At 40.9% G+C, this 17,445-nt stretch overlaps 1 long non-coding RNA gene across 4 annotated transcripts in view; it reads right to left on the bottom strand.

Moving 5' to 3' along the window:
• Positions 1-17,445, bottom strand: part of LOC144019296 (uncharacterized) — a 148,813-nt gene that overhangs the window by 83,495 nt on the left and 47,873 nt on the right. The window contains exon 3 of one of the 4 annotated variants that reach the window (XR_013283620.1): positions 6,488-8,073. The exons of the other annotated variants lie outside the window; for them this stretch is intronic. This is a non-coding gene — a long non-coding RNA (uncharacterized LOC144019296). Of the gene's footprint in view, positions 1-6,487; positions 8,074-17,445 lie in introns of those variants that run through there. 4 annotated transcript variants of the gene reach the window in all.

Here is a 17,445-nt window from a genome sequence, read left to right as displayed (position 1 = left end):
CAAAAGCCTCGGTTGATGTTTGCCGACATAAAAGCCTCGGGGGGGACGGAGAAATATAATTTTGACATGTACAAGATTGCAGCATTGTGGAGGATGCGGATAAACGGCGAGGTGTAATCAGTGGCGGCGGCAAAAAGGAAGTAACCGCACTCGATGGCACCACACTTTTTACAATCACACGCTGGGGCGCCATCATCGCCACATTTTCCGTGTAAACAAGCACAGCGGTATGATGGCTCGCTCGTTTTTTTGTTTTGTTTTTTAAACCTGGGGCTGCAATCACACACACAATCGTGCACGTCTTGACATCACAGTTGCACTCCTCAGCCACATCATTACTGACCGAATCTAATGAGCTATGTCCAAAGTCGGCCTTTTCTGAGATAATAATGCTCAGTTTATTGTGAACCATTTACTGAGTGCTGTACAACTTTAGTGTAAGACACACAAGGAGCTATTAGTAATATTCGGACCCTCTCATGTAGGCTCTCCTAAGATCAGTAAACATTGACTTTTTGAATTGAAATTGCAGCATCTCAACACTTGGGGAGCTGGTGCTTGGTTAAGTGGGTTGGGGTCAGGTCCGGGTACCCAATCCCACCCATAATTGAAATGTGGTTACCAGATTCCATGGTTGCGTTTTGGAAGCATAAGTTGGAAGTTGGAAGCAAAACTAGGAAGTCCGACTTCCACTCCCCTGCAGAGCCCTAAGGTCTGGCTCCAAAATTCTTACATCTTCTAAGTCACATTCACCATCAATGGGTAAATCCTCGCCCTACCAATAAGCAAACCTCAACATCAAACCCTTAACTTGCTAGCTAAGAATCTAAATGGAGTGAGAATTGAACCACCCGATCCTTACAACCTATCCCTTAACCCAAACCCTAAACCAACCCAACCAGCTGAGAAGCTAAAGTATGGTCTTGGTTTGAGGTTGATAGATCTGAAAGACCTCTGGTTCCCGATCATAACTGACCAAGGAACGAAAGAGTGAGGTGCTTACCCTAATGCCCATCTCAAACTACATGACTTTCACGAGGGTCGCTCTGTCAGATTACACCATTCTGTGTCTTGGGAGACGGGGCGAGATGTTACATCACAAGCCAAACACTGACCAGACCCAGCCAGATAGTCACGGCGCTGCCACCAAAGGTTGTCGTGGAGCTACGCTGCATCAAAACAACTCAACTTCGGTCACGATATTTTACATTTGTCTGTGACACGTCTTTAGGGTCTAAATCGGGCTACATTTGGCTAGTCTGAGACTTGAAGACATAATTCAACCCCATAACCCTGTGGTGTCCAAACTCGGTCCTCAAGGGCCGGAGTCCTGCAGGTTTTGGGTGTTTTTGTTCTTCAACACACCTGAAACTCGTCATCACGCTCTGCATGAGCCTGATAACGATCCTTTTCATTGGAACAGATGCATTGGAGCCACATTTGTACACCAATGTCATACCTAATCCTAAACTAAGACATTAACCCCCAATTCCATGACTTCCTCTTCACCCTGCACCCATAAAAATTCCTCTTGGAATTGGTAACGTACTATTGCTATGCAATTCGCTACATCGTGCTGCGTGCTAGTTGTGACGTAACAGACGTGTCAATAGCGAGTGTTTATCAAAACACACAATTGTGCCAATTTCTGCCAAAGTACAGAACATCCGATAAAACCACGACAATTATTATAACATTCTTAACATACTTACATTTATGCTTTTTCTGTTATTTCCTGGTGTTGCCATTACCACTGCCATTGCTTCCACCTGTTGCCGAGGGGGCGTGGCTGTAGTAAGGAAGAACTTAGGGAGGTCGGCATCTGTCTTTGTAAAAAGGGACCTGCAGCCCTTGTCTGTAACAATACCTCTACAGTTTACGGAGAATTGGTAAACTCCATTGTGATCGTGAAAACGCATTCCGCGGGCTGAGGGACCAGATGAGCGCGGAGGGGCGGTATTGGGATTGCGCCTAAAAAAAGGTGAGCCCTAAAGCCAAAAGCCCAATCCCTTCACCCAAGACAAATCAAAACCAACACCGGCTAAAAGTATGACCTAAACCCTCAACCAAACCTACCCCTAAAACAAATCTAATTGGCTAAGACACTAATTCACTTGAAGCCCTAATACCTACTACACTTTTCATAATTCTAATGCCCAATTCATACGGACTGCGGAACAGTCGCGATGCATTTCCTGTAAGAATAAAAAGCATTTTAGTCTGCGTGTCAATTCACACCAGATGCGGTGCAGAACGGATGCGGCGATGCACAAGGTTTCCGCAAGCGTTCTATTTGTTCCACAGACGCCGCATGCGGATTTTAATGAATTACACGAGCCGGACAGGAAGTCGGACGTCTCGCATCGAGGTAAATCCGTTATATTTCAAAAATAAAACCGTTCGTGAACTCGTTTTTTGGGGGGGATGGAAGCTAGCTAACTACATAGCATGACATGAGACTGACATTTACGACAAAAAAAAAAAAAAAAAAAAGAGCTCAAAATAAATTAAACATGACAAAATAACACTATTTAAACACAAAACGTACTTACCCATGGTAGAAGACCCTGAAATAATGTCCAAAAAGCATATCGATGTGACAACAGGTTTACAAATAGGACTCGAAATACACGGTTGTTATCGCATGAACTCAACTCTCCAGCGTGAACCCTCGTCATCTTGTGGTCTGGCGGGTGGAGATTTCCGGACACGCGACGCACGCGGTGTGAATTGCAGCCCGTGCGGATGCAGTAGGGAAAACGCACCGCATACGTTTCACAGTCAGTGTGAATTGACAGACAGTCTTAAAAGAAAAAAAAAAAAACGAGACCCTAGCCCAACCCCCTGACCCAAAGCCTAAACCCAACCTCCAAACCATAATAACCCCTAACAAAATAATCCCAACTGCCCAAAGACTTGAAAGAGTCCATACAGAGTGCAAAAGGTCTGTGGCAGAGTTGCGCTTTTAAAACCGTGACAACAGCTCGGCACATTCGCTGTAAGTACAAATGGAGCTAATACATGTTTAAGTGAATGAGGCTTTTCAGAGCGCACAGATAAAATCAGCAAGGTAGCCAAAAAAAAAAAAAAGGAGTAAATAGAAAGTTTGGATGAGAGTGAAGCGGGGTAAAGCAAGAAAAGGTTTAAAGGCTTTTTGTAATCTGCCATTAATTTGGCTTGCACCAAACCACAAGGGGATGCTGGGAAATCAATGTGGGCTGATTGCTACATTTACACAACAGCACAAAAAAAACACACAAGCTGCCTGTTTCCTTTCTCTGTGCTCGCGTCGTCGCAGTTATTTCTCCAGCCCGGGCCGGGCGGGCCTGGCCGATAGTGAGTTGAGGCAATATTGGACAAATGCAGCATGAGTCGCACTACAGCTCAATGTTGTTATTACTGTCGCCGCTGTGTGACTGATTGCAAAATGTTGGATTGAGTGCGCGAGGAGTTGCAGTGGGAAACAAAAAGCAGCAAATCCAAGTTTTAAGCTGCGCGCAGCACATTTAAACGGCAGCGGTGGCAAAAGTCAAAGCGATGTCCAATGGCAAAACCGGCAAATAATCCTCTCGATGTCATTTAACATTTTTGTTTCAATGAGGATTTTAACCTTCAAACCAACCACTCTAGTGTGAATGTGTATTTATATTTCATCAGATATTTTGATTAAAAAAAAATGTTGCCCAGTGTTTTGTTAAATTACACAAAGACAATATTTTCTACGTTGTCCCTTTTGGAGTCACCATCAGGCCATGCCTGATCCTGATCATTTGATTCAGCTGTGTTCAAGGAGGAAAACCTCCATAACATGCAGGACTGAGGCCCACCGAGACCAGAGTTTGAGACCTATGATTTAACCTAGCTATGTGTTATATTAACAGAAGATGACTCAAGAAGCACAAGAACCAGAACATCTAAATGCAGCAGAATGATTAGAGCCAGTCTGCTGAGGCCGCCTGTTTTCTGTTAAGAAATGATTGCAAACTTCTCCTTGCTCAGCAATCTTCAACTCACATGAACGCACACATAGACAAACAAGTACGCTGTGTTCCAACTATGTTTTGCATTTGCATTATTAGGGTTGGAACTAGGGGCGTAGAAACCAAATAAAAAGAGAGGGTGAGGAGGGGATTTTTTTTTTTTTCCCCAGAGAGTGCAGTAGTGAATTGTATCAGTCAGTTCTTCTTCTCGAGAGCCTTGAACTGAGTATCTTCTCTCCTTTTTGTCGTGTTTAATAGATGTTAAACAGGTAAACCTGACAGTACAGCAGAACTTTGACTGACAAATTTTAATTCACTCTATGACCAAGGTTGTATCTCAATTTGCACATATGACAAATCACTTGTTCCCAGTGCAACTGAAAGCCATGAAACCATTCAAGCAACCCCCCACCTCACAAAAAAAAATGAATATTTTAAATGTGTTTTTAATAAGAAAAATTTGACAAAATACAAAATCATTCAAAGAAAACAATTGGTCTTGTGAAAAACTTCCTGTATATAGTGTAGTATTCGTGTGCTGAATGTATGCCTTCATGGGGCGTGGCCTAGTGCCTGCCAATAGCAGCTGGAATCGGCGCGTGAGTGTGGCCTACAGCAGGGTCTCTCCTTGCCCTTTACATTACAGTAACTTCATTTCTTCATTTTTTTTCAATTAACTGCAGCTGCGGAAGAACAAATTTCAACACTTGATGGGTGGCCAGGCACTCCAGGCATGTCTAAATAAACAATGAAAAAAAGTTTAATTTTCCATAATTTGTCCTCTTTAATGCTGAGCCGTCGTAAAAGCCAATAATTATGAAAACTTCAAAAGTTCCCCTTAGCCAGCGCCGGAAGGCTTTGGAGTCAAAACGGGAAGCGTGCACAGCTTCCTATTTTTGATGTTTACGGCAATAAAACGCGAGGGCGGCGGCGGGGAAGCGATGCGCCGCAGACCGCTTTCACACTTTTCATCAGGAATTCGCCTCGCGTGGGGTGGGTGGGAGAGAGAAATTACACCCAAACGCATCCGTCACATTTACATATATTCATCGGTTCTTTTTTTTTGGTGCGGACGTCTCGCACGGTCGTCCACAACTTCCTCACTTTTCCTCCCTCCGCTCGCATCCACACACAACCACACGCACACACATTTGGCTGCATCCCGGTCATTAATTCCAAGCAGTGGCCATCGAGCTTTTTAATGTACGCAGATGAGATTTAGTGGCCAGCTTACCCCCCACAACAAAGAGTCAAAAGGACAAAGCGTGGCCATTGTGAGCTCGGCCCTGCAATGAAAGCATTAAGATAACTGTTCAATATTTATGAAAGGGTGCTGCTTGGCGTCCACACACACACACACACACACACACACACCCACACACAGGAAGACAGCAGACAAAGCAAACAGCTTTCCAGTTGACTCATTCATTACATGAATTGATTTAGTTGAAGTCTCCCTGGTGGTCCGTCGGTGTTATTAAGCTTCTTTATTCCATTACGTGTGTGTATGCGCGCATGTGCGTGCGTGCGTGACCAGCGGAAGTAGTTTATGAATGTCAGTTTAAGTCATATCAGGCATATACACTTGCTTTGATGTTCTTTGAAGTGTTGAGTACAAAGGATAGCTTGTAGGCCACAACATTAGGTACACCTGCATTTTTGCAAATGCATGGGAAAAGATTTAGTGTGGTACACGATCGCAGTCCCATCAGTGTCAGGGTGTAATAACATTGTCAACCACTAGATGGAGGTGAAATAACGTTTGACACGGTGTCGAAAGAAGAATGAAAACAGGAAGTATTTCAGGTCAGCCCAGTTTTTGCTGAAGGTTTTTGAATGTAAAATCCTTTTAAATCCTGCTTTTTATGCCAACAGAAAGTGACAAATTTACGTTTTTTTTTTGTTTTTTTTTTAATAACAATCAACATCTGTGCACATTTTTTTTCTTTACGTATATTGTCATATTATCTAACGAAACTTATTTACTGTAACTGCAATCACTGCTGTGATTATTTTGCGCAACCTTTGGCTCTAAAAGCTCCGGCATTATAGAAATAATTAACATCAACACGATGACCAGCATTGCACAAATAGTTTTTTTCTAATTCTAGTATTTGTTTTAACTGCAATATGCAGTATTTGGCTGCATCGCAACTGTATCGGAAACAATTAAAAGTCAGACAGGTAAATATGCTTTCTGTTGTGACCAGGAACAACAGAGATGTATCATAAACTAAGTGCGTCTCTTTCAAGGAGAGGTGGTAAGTAGTGTTTTAAGAAAACTTATAGCTTATAAACCAACATGCATTGGTTGGATACTTAGCTTGTCTATGAAAATATATCAAAAGTGTATTTCCTGCTGCTAACATGGGACTACATTGTATATTGTGGGGGAGTAAGAAGAAGAGCACAGCTGTAACAATGCTCCCGCATACATTCTTGGGAAGACCGTACTTGGTGAGCTCATGAGTTCTTCATATTGAGAAACAGCCTTTTTCTCTGGAAAAACAGACGTGGTCAATATACATGTTGTTTGAAAGCGCTATATAAATAAAGATGACTTGACTTGTTTATAAGGGCTGGGTATCGATTCAGATTTCCAAAATCGATTCGATTTGATTCAGAAGGGCCCGATTCGATTCACAATTCACATTGATTTTCGATTCAGTTAAGGATTTCATGCAGTGTCAATTTAACTTTTATATGAAAGACATTCCCAGAAGTACCAATGCTGCAAAATAGTAGAAACTTCTTAATAATAATTGAAATCAATTACAACCACAGTGCTATGTTAATAAAGTGGCAAAAACACTCTGGGGAAAAAACAAAATCACACATTTTATACGGTTTATAAGGTTCCAATGGTTCCTAAAAAAACAAAAAAACAAACAAAACAAAACAAAAAAACCTGTATTATAAGAGACACAGCCATAATACATAATTATGCATCCACATTTTGCGTTTGTTATGTTCAATTCTTACCTTACTTCTTTTGGGTGGGTATTTGGCACATTTATTTATGAGGGGAAAAGATGTATTAAAAGTATCGATTCATGGTTTTATCAGTCAATATTGGGCTATGAAAAGGAATATCGATTCGATATATTGATAATTTAGACCCAGCCCCACTGGTTAAAACCCCCCCAATATTCGCTAGTTTGAAAATACACAAAAACAGTCAGACCCATTTCTTTGATGTCTGCGGTTTTAGCAGTGACTTACAAGTATTTCCGATACTGCGCTGCAATTGAGGTTCAAAAAGGATGCAAGTTTTCACGACGTACGAGCAAGGTGGAGGAAAGCCAGAAAAACCTTTAAAAATTATAATTATAATAAAAGAGGTATGACAAAATCATCCTGGCTTGTCCTCATCTCCTCCCTGCTCTCCTGTCACACTGCTTTTTTCTTTTCTTTTTTAAATATATATTTTTGTGTGTTTTTACAGCCGCATCAGTTAAAGTGCCTTCTGACTCAATTCCTGCTTTGCCGGGGCACTGCGATTTACGCCCCCATTCCAGGAGAGACGCAGCGGGGTAGGGTGGGGCGGCGTGATGGGCTGCGGCTGGTGCCGGGATGAGCCATTACTTGTCAGATTTACAATCCTCCAGACTATCTCCCCTCCATCCAACCTCTGAAGGGTTCAAGGTTCAATTCCATTTGGAACCCGTTTAGCTTTAGCTAGAGAGCATCCACTCGCTTCTTCTCACGAGGGCGGTTGGAGTTTTACGCCTGGCGTTGATCAGGCACGTCCGTCTTCGGCAGCTGCCAGACGCGGCGGCGGGAGATTTACGAGCCGCCGCTTGGCAGGGGAGGGCGTGATCGTTCGATCCCCGCTGTCGTTTTTTTTTTTTTTTGTCAGGACGCTAGGCCAAGCCTCTGCTCCCGTTCAGGAATTAAAAAGCGGGGGTAAAAACACAAATGGGAAAATGAGAATCAGGAATGATGACTGGGAGAAGGAGTAAAGCTTTCAGGCATCCATCAGGCCAAGTGGTCGATGAATTGATGAGTACATCAGACAGCAAACAGTAAAGTCCAGGCTAAAGCTCCATTAGGGGAACGCTATGTCATCATTACACGCCGCAAGTCCGCAGGCCTGTGGCGAGAGAAAAAAAAAAAAAATCGTCCATTTATTTCCAAGCAGGCACGGGCTGTCAATAAGGCGAGAACTGGGACGCCGAGTTTAACTTATGTCTGCTCTGCTTAAAGATGAATTCCGGGTCAATGGAAGCACATTAAAAAGTAAGCTAAGTAGTGGTAAAATATGACTAACAATCAGATAAGAAGACATTACTCAAGTATAGACCAGCACACATGGCTAAAAAATTAGCATTCTACACACCAAAATGGAAGCTTAGTTGTGGTAATTAAGGAATGTTAGTGTCTCATGCTAACATTTGTCCTTCTAGCTTTAATCAGCTGTTAACCACTAGCAAATATTAGTTCGTTTTAGCACTGCTAGTTAGCAATGCCATTAGCCAGTTGTCACCTAATTTTGTAACAACATTCGTCACCAATTCTCAACGTCTTATTGGTTAAATAACTTGTCTATCCAACAGATGGCTTTACCCGGTGACAGAGGGCTGAAATCTGATTGGCTAAATGTTCCAAAAAGCTTGTTAAATGAAGCCACAACACATGTAGCAATCACAGTGACACAATTAGACCAAAATGGAAGCCTAATCAAGGAATGTTAGTGTCTCATGTTAACATTTGTTCTTCTAGCTTTAGTAAGCTGTTAACGACTAGCAAATATTACAGTTCTTAACATTTTTTGTGTATATAAACAACAACTTAATTTGAGCACTGCTAGCTAGCAATGCTATTCGCCAATTGACACCTCTTTTTGTAACATTTGTCACCAATTCTCAACGTCTGATTGGTTAATTAAAGGACTTGTCTACCCAACAGGTGGCTTTACACGGTGAGAGAGGGCTGAAATCTGATTGGCTAAATGTTCCAAAAGCCCAAGCATGTTAAAATGAAGCCACAATACATGTAGCAATCACAGTGACACAAACAAACCAAAATGGAAGCTTAATCAAGGAATAGTGTCTCACACTAACATTTGCCTTACTAGCTTTAATACGCTATTAACAACTAGGAAATATTACAGTACTTAACGTTTTTTTTTTGTGTGCATATAAACGATAACTTAGTTTTAGCACTGCTAGGTAGCAATGCCATTAGCCAATTGACACCTCTTTTTGTCACATTTGTCACCAATTTTCAACGCCTGATTGGTTGAAGGACTTTTACATCCAACAGGTGGCTTTACCCGGCAACAGAGGGCTGAAATTTGATTGGCTAAATGTTCCGAAAGCCCGAGCATGTTAAATGAAGCCACAGTACACGTAGCAATCGCAGTGACACAATTAACACTGGCAAGATAACTCAAAATCTGATTGGTCAAGTGATTATTAAGTCGCCTGGCAACACCAGACAGAAAAATGACTAGAAAAAAAAAAAAAACACACACACACACATACCTGTCCCCTTATGACCAAATCGAAATATGATTGGTAAAAGTACCCGTCCATCAACAAAACACTTTACCTGACAACAGCGGGTTGAAATCTTATTCGATAATATCTTGAACGGTCTTGGAAGAAGAAGAAGAAAAAAAAACAAGAAAAGAAAAACTTGTACAACAAATAGTATACAAACAACACATTCATATTTAATAACTCATTTGCTCCCAAAATGCATACAGAAGGCTTTAATGCAGCCTCTGAACTGAAGAGAATTGTTGAAGCAATGGTAATTATTACAATAACGGCCAGCAGGTGGCAGCAGAGTATAAGACATCAACCAGGGCCACATTGCAACAAGCTGTTTTTCTCACAATTTTAAACAGATTTGTGAATAATGATGAAACTTAGCTAGCTATATTCTATTGCTAATTGCTGCAAAACAGAAACAGATAGAAATATTATTTTTTTCCTGATGAAAGAAGAGACTAATCTTTCTTTTGGTAGGTTCCATGTTTTTATAGCAATAGAACAGAATATTCTGTGGGCTTTGCAAAATCCAGTAAAACTGCCAGGAGCGAAGGGGTTGCTTCAGTGAAAATGCCTGGGAGGGAATGAGTTAATGTAAGATGTCTTAAATATCCAATACGTTGCTTATTTATCCATATTTCCACCATGGTGTTCAAAATTTAAGTTGGAAGAAAATTTTTTTTAATGAGATGCTACCTCAAACAGGCAGCAATACAAAAATTATAATTTAGTATGATATGAACTATATTGTATGGCAGTGAAGTGACGTTTTGGGGAGGAATTTAATAAGTATAATAATATATATATATATTTTTAATGACAATCATGTAGTGCTCCCAACCATTTTGAAGCCACCAGAGAAGGCCTGGCTGGTCCTGCTTGACTGCCATCCAATACAATACATGCAGTAAGCCAAGAGGATTTTCTATTACTTTTGTGTGTGCGTGTGTTTTTGGCACTCCGGGCTTGTCATCCAATATAAAAGCGGACACCTTCTCGCACGGATATATTGATCATCGCATTAAACGGGGATTTAGAGTTTAAGGGAATGGGAATGTGCTGAGACAGTTTCCGCGCGGTGGCTAATGGACTGTATGACTTATATAGCCACACGCACGCATACAGTGTATAGAGTGCATATGTATATAAAAGGGAAGCAACAGCTGCAGATCCTACGGCTGTTCTATGCTTCCCGAGGGACTGCTTAGCCCGGTGATAATGTGCTCTTTTTTACATTTTGCGTAAAAGAGTGTATAGTGTAATTGATGAGTGTGAACGCTCGTAACGCACGGCGACTGATGCGCGAGTAGATCGTAGCGATGGGCAGTTAGGCGGTCCGGGAATGGACTTTTCGTCTTGTTTACTTGTATTTGACAAATAGTTTTAGCGTCGGCTGCCGTCTTGTCGCACATTTTGATAGTTTTCTTTGTCTTTTTGCATTTTGCCCGTCGCCATCTGTTTTTGGTTTTCTCTCTGATTGGCCTCCATCTCCCTTTCGGCTGCGCCGGCGTGTGCTTGCAGTTGAAGGTGACCCAAGAAGTGGCGCATCTTATTGCAGAGGGAAAGAGAAAGAGAACGAGGGGCTGACAGGATAAATGACACAGCGGAATACGTGTCAAGCGACTTTCTCAGAGGTGGAGAAGACGACAGCCACGATTACGCTGCTTTTGTTTTCATTCTTTTGTTTCGTTAGCTCGAAAGTGACTATGGTGACGAGATGCTGCCAATTATCGTTAGTAATGTCAATAATAATATAAAAAATAAAATAAGAAAATAAATAAGAATAAATAAAAATAGAAAAAAATTAAAATAAATAAATAAATAATAATAATAATAAGGGAAGAAGAGTTTCCTGTTTTACACGTGCAGCCCCTGAATCGACAGTAAATTATTTCCTAAGCTAGTCAGGCAGTCGGTTAGCTAGTTACTCATTCAGTCAATCAGCCAATAGGTCAGTTGGGTGAGGGGGGTCTGTCAGTTTTGAGTTTTAGTTAGTAAGGTAAGGCTTGTGTAGTTTGTCGGTCATTTTATTTTAAGTGTGCTGGTGAGTTATTCGGTCCACAAACAAGTCAGTCATTCAGTTAGTTGGGCAGTCACCTAGTCAATTTCATTAAGTTAGTTAGTTAGTTAGTTAGTTAGGTCAGTCAGTTCATCTGTTAACTTATTAATTGGTGAATTAGTTGGTTAGTTAGGTGGTCGGTCAGTAGTTTGGTCAGTTAATCTATTCGTTAAATAGTTAGTTGAGCATCCAGGTGGTCAATTGCTCAGTCAGTTAGTTGGCCTGTTGCTTAGGTTTAGTCAATAATCACTCAGCCAGTTAGTTGGTTGGTTGGTTGGTCCAGCAGTTACTCAGTTGGTTAGTCCAGCAAAACCGCCTAATCAGTCAGTCAGTCAATCAGCCAGTTAGGTGGTTGTTTGCTTGGTTGATCAGTTAACCTATTGGTTAGATAGGGTTAGGTTTAGGGCTAGGGTTAGTCAGTTGACCTCCCGGTTGGTCAGTTGCTCAGTCAATAAGTTGGACAGTCATCCAGTGACAGCTGATTTGTTAGGTTAGTTAGTCAATCACTCAGTCAGCTCGTTTGTTGGGTTGGTTAGTCAATCAGTCAGTTAGCTAGTCAATCACTCAGTGAGTCAATCACTCAGTTAGTTAGCTAGTCAGTCAATCGTAGTTAGTTAGTTAGTTAAGTTAGTTGATCCAGCAGTTAGTCTTCCGGCCAGTCTTGTTGGTCGTCATCTAGTCTGTTGCTGAAGTAGTTAGTGACCAAGTCTCTTAGGTCTGTCAATCTCAGTCTGTGGCATGTAGTTGGTTAGTTAGTGAGTTATTTAGTCAATCAGTTGGTTGGTCAATTCTGTTCTTAATTGTTTTTCCATATAAACACAGCTAAGTATTGAAGTTCAGTTCTTTTAATTATGAGGGTTTTGCAAAACATAACTTTGTTCCACGTAACTAACTCTCAGGTAGCTATCCATAGATAGTCCATCTGTCCATCCATACCTCCATACGATGACACACATTCCTTGCACATAGGTGTTTAATAACCTGCCATGCTGGCAGCGACACAAATAAAGCGATCCGCGGAATGCGTGCATGTTTGCGCTTGTTGTTTTCCAGCGGCTCGGGAGAGCGCAAGCTTTAAGTGGGTCGAACACCAAACCCAATATCCCTGTTCAAACACCCCCCGAGGGACGCTATCTGTGCTCCATTGATACTGTCTGTCTGTCTCTCGGCGAGGCGAGGCGAGGCGAAAGGAAATAATCCTGTTGTTTGTCTGGGAGCTCACCTGCGTCAGTGGAATTCATTAGCCCGAAAACGTTTGCTTTTGAATTCACGCTTAACGGCCTCGGGCGATATTTGATGTCAAATACGTTACGCCCGCTGGACGTTTTATTAGGTTTACCTGCACAATTTGGCCCGGTCTTCTCATCATCGCATGCGCCTCTCCGTTTTATCGTAAACCGCCCTGACTTTTTTACACTCCGCCATCTGTCATTGGTCCGAACTTTTACAGGAGCAGGAAACAACAGACCGAGAAGACTTTTAATTGGCCTACAGAGAATAATGGGCTCGTTGAAGGCAAACAAAAATAAATAAAAAATTAGAAAGTAGGGGGGGGAAAAAAAGACAGCAGGTGTTAATGCTGGCTCGCTAGTTCTGAAGATTACCGTGGCCCCCCGGGTGTCCCCTGGGGGCCTGGAGAGGGCGCCAGAGGGTCGGCGGAAAATATGCCAAATGATGTTGTTTAATCTTGTCGTTTCCTCTGCGGTGAAGCTCATCGTTTGGAACGTTCCCAATAAGACTACACACCTTTAGACTAACGAGGCTGAAAATCTCATTTACAGTGATGCCTTTGAAACGTCTCAAAAGTTGCGTATGATTATTTATTTATTTTATTTTTTTTACGTTTGATCCAGTTTTTTTTTTTTCTTTTTTAAAAAGATGTTTCATACTAAAAATGTTTTAATATTGGTAGTTTTTTTACATCTTTCTTTCCCAATCAAGTTGGCTTAATAGTGCTCTCAGCCTGGTATATTAAAGGTACACTCAGTACTATACAGTGACATCTAGTGGTGAAATAATAATTCATTCATTAAAAAAAAACCTAATGTTTGTGTTAGTATGTAAAAAGATATGTTGTATCGCATAAAAGTACTTTTTAAAAATATAACGGTAAATCTAGAAATCACTAATTATTTTACATGGTCGCGCCGCGCCTTCTAGTGTCCGCCATTTTTCTGCTACGGGTGCCGTCAAAGACAAATTTCAGCAATCCATTTCTTAACGCGTTTTTGGAACGCCTTTGCAGACGAACTTCCAGTTTGTGTGGCATCCGCAAATAAACGAAGAAGAAGAGTTTCCGGTCCCCGAAGAGAGTATTATCAAGCATCACAATTGCTTTGGGAATTTATTTTATTTCAGCGCGACAAAACAAGAGTTTATATTGTAGCCGCATTTGCCAGATGGAGAGAAATGAGGAACAGACTAGGTTTGGGACGTGCCGGTGCCTTCGACTGCTTTCTACTTGATCGGGTAGTAAGAGTACATTTGTGTTTACCTTTTGAGAGCGAGAGAAAAAGTATGCACCATACTAATTAATACGATGTTCGTACCATTGTTTTACGATCACTATAGCTGTTGATTAGCAACTCCACACCCCTCGAGCGATTTCATTATGTAGCTACTTTGCTTTGTTCTGCCCGAAAAATGATTCCCGCCGGCAGGTTATATTCAGAGTAGATGCACAAGTTATTGTGTAATGTAGTTTAACTGTGATTTATATAGGTATATAGGTATATTTGCCCATTACTTCAATTGAGAATCTAAAGCATACTGTATTAGTGGAGGAGTTGAAAATTATTATTTTCATTGTGTTTGTTAATTAATTTTCGGCAGAGAATAACTTTCTGGACTTAACTGCTGGCTGTACCGTAAGCACTGCTCGAGTCCGAACTCTCTCACTCAAGTGTGTACTGGTCCATTTGTGTAATTGGGTGCACAAGAATGTACCGTGCAGGCTGCTATGTTTTCACAGAAACTCGACAAGCAAGCAGCCTTTGCATATTCTATGCAGTATGCAGTCAAGTTACTTTTATCTAGTTAATACAATGTTTTGGGGGCTTTGTTGGAAATGTGGTGACATATAGTAGTATCATCAATTATTATTATTTTTTTAATTTTGTTTTTGTTTGTGTCACACTAGATCAACAGCCAAACTTGAGGGGTTCCAGAACCATAATCTGATGTATACAAGCATTCATGCACCGTTTAAATATATCACCGACCTGCAAGAAAAAAAATATCAAGGGGAGAGTCAGCAGCCATATTGGAATGCCCCGAATGAGGACACTTGAATGGAGGACCCCAGAAGGCTTCGGTGTTGTACCACCAGTATCTCCACCTACCATATCTGAGCTGCAACAAACTGAAGTCAGCCGACGTCTTGGTATGTCATTTACATATGGACGGCATTGCACACTACATTAACTTTTTGTGTGAAGCAATACGGAATGGTCACATGTACAAGCACCACTTGTTTTACACAGGACCTGCTGACCAGGTGTCTGAAGCCATGGAGTGACTCCTCCCTCACTTTCCTCAGCAAGCCTTTGAAGAATATGATATCATCGTTGGTGGGAACATGCCCTCACTCCATAACATGTACTTGTGCAGTCAAGGAGCATGTCAAACTTAATAAAACCAGCAAACATTGAAGTGACTTCATTTTTACTGCAGTCTGTTCACACAATCAATGGACAAGCCTTCCTTAATTTTGCCCCAATAACATCATAGAGTAGGCGAAAAGTAGTGTTACAGATCATACTATGTGTTCGGGAGAGTTTGAGGAATGTTGCAATGTTAATGGGGGACAATGTCAGCAAAAAAACATCATGGTATTGAGGTCATCAGATATTTTAGCTGTGTACAACACATACCTGCTCTGTAACACTACTTTTGGCCCAAACCTGTATGTCTATTTTCCGTAAATTGAAATGCACAGTGTATTGGTAAATTTCTGGATCAACTGCAATTCATGTCGCTCATTATATTATAACAGCATTTTTTTTTTTTTTTAGTTAATATGTTCATTTCATGTCGACTTTTGACTATTTTATTTATTCATTTTCATGTACTGTACCTTACATTCATTGGCCAATGAAGAATTCCTTGTCACTGCAAGCATTGATAATAATTCTCCAGGCTTTTGATGTTTTACATTTCTAGTCATGTAAAATAGTGTTAGGTTAGGTGTCGAATGAACACTGCATGTTGACTCCAAAGGAAATAGTATTTTTTAGTTATTCAAAATGTACAAATTAACACACAACAACAATATACAAGTTATACAAACTACAACAAACCAGTGTCATACATGGAGTAATTATATGCCAGGTGAAAAAACCTTTGTATTGTCCTCAAGGATCTGGGAAAGTGTCACTTATTTGCCACAAGTCCACCAAGGTGCTGCAGTCTGGGATCCAGGTACAGGAAATCATGGTGGTGCTGATGTGCCAGCAATGTGTCAAAAAGTATTTCTTGGTGTCAGTCTATCAGCTGGACTTGGATATCTTCATGTTCCTCCATGGTCATTTCCTGTACGAGTCTCTGCAAGAAGGTAACAATTGTATGTGAGATGAGGTACCAAACAATGAACTGAAAGTCACTGAGCCAATGAAGTACACATTACATGAGCAAGACTATTTGTGAAAGCCATGTAAATTTCTGCACATTGAAGTACAAGGAAGCTGTTGTGTATCTTAAACTAAGTTGATAAGTGATATTTATTAGGTGAAATTGTTCAACATGGTAACAGATCAATATCTGAGTAAAGGGTTTCAAATGTTTTTGTAAGCAGCACTTTACTGAGTGGTTGATAACAACAAGACACTGGCGGGGGGGTGGGGGGACTTTACGAGTCTGAGTTGCAGATGTGTAGTTTAGCTAACACCATTATTTTGTGCAATATACTAAACAAATCAGCAAACGATGTAATCTAAATACCACATATCCCAAGCAAAGGTACGTTTTGAGCCATTCACATGCATGCTCGAATGGATTTTTTTTTTTTCCATGCTGACATAATTAGTTGTACGTTACCAGACACCGCGTCTTCCTCGTCGTCTCCCTCGCCCTCTTTGAGATGGCCCAAATGTCTATAAAACATATAACATAACTGTGTGTTCTCTGTTGCATGGTTTAGTTGCACTAACAAATATGAACATAGCCATTAGCATTAGCTGACGTACAGTATTTCCTAACAAAGCCACAAAAATATTAATTCTGAAATTAAATGACAAAATAACAAATTTATGGATCTGTACAGTATGTCTAACAAATGCAATGTACTTACATCATCACTTGATGGAATACCAGAAGTCGTTTGCGCTTCCGTTCTGGTGAAATCGGTGGTAGGCTGGCGAAGTATGGTCTCTCTGGGACACCGTAGTTCGTGTGCTTAAAATCATTGCATTCTCTTGTTTGACCGATAGATGGCGGTAGTGAGCTACACACTGGGGCTTTAAGGAGTTGTGTTTATGAAAGAATTCTGATTGGGATATGATCTGTTTGGTCTTGCATAGTTGGCTGTCTTGGACGCTCAACATGGCATATCGAGGAGTTTTTAAGAGATTAAATCACTCTGATTTGGATCAGGTTGATGTTTGTTGTGCAATTGGTTTGATGGAACTCTGATACATCGAGGAGTTTTTAGAGACGAAAGCACCGAGATTCGGATCTTGTGTGACTCAAGTTGTGCTTGTGACTCTTAGACTGGCATAATTGAAGAGTTTTTAATTTTTTTAATTTTTTTATGATTATTAAGCAAAGATCTCAGATTTGTATCTAGCGAGATTGATGAATTTGAGCCCGTCTGTGAAACTGCTAGCTGCCAAATTAGCCTGTAAACACTAGCTTGCTAGCCACAGACTTGCTAACTGTTGTACATATTTTTCCCTTAAAAATAAGTGATGAA

Source organism: Festucalex cinctus, chromosome 5 (genome assembly GCF_051991245.1).
Source record: "Festucalex cinctus isolate MCC-2025b chromosome 5, RoL_Fcin_1.0, whole genome shotgun sequence".
Taxonomy (NCBI): domain Eukaryota; kingdom Metazoa; phylum Chordata; class Actinopteri; order Syngnathiformes; family Syngnathidae; genus Festucalex; species Festucalex cinctus.
This window is presented reverse-complemented; position numbering and strand designations above follow the sequence as displayed.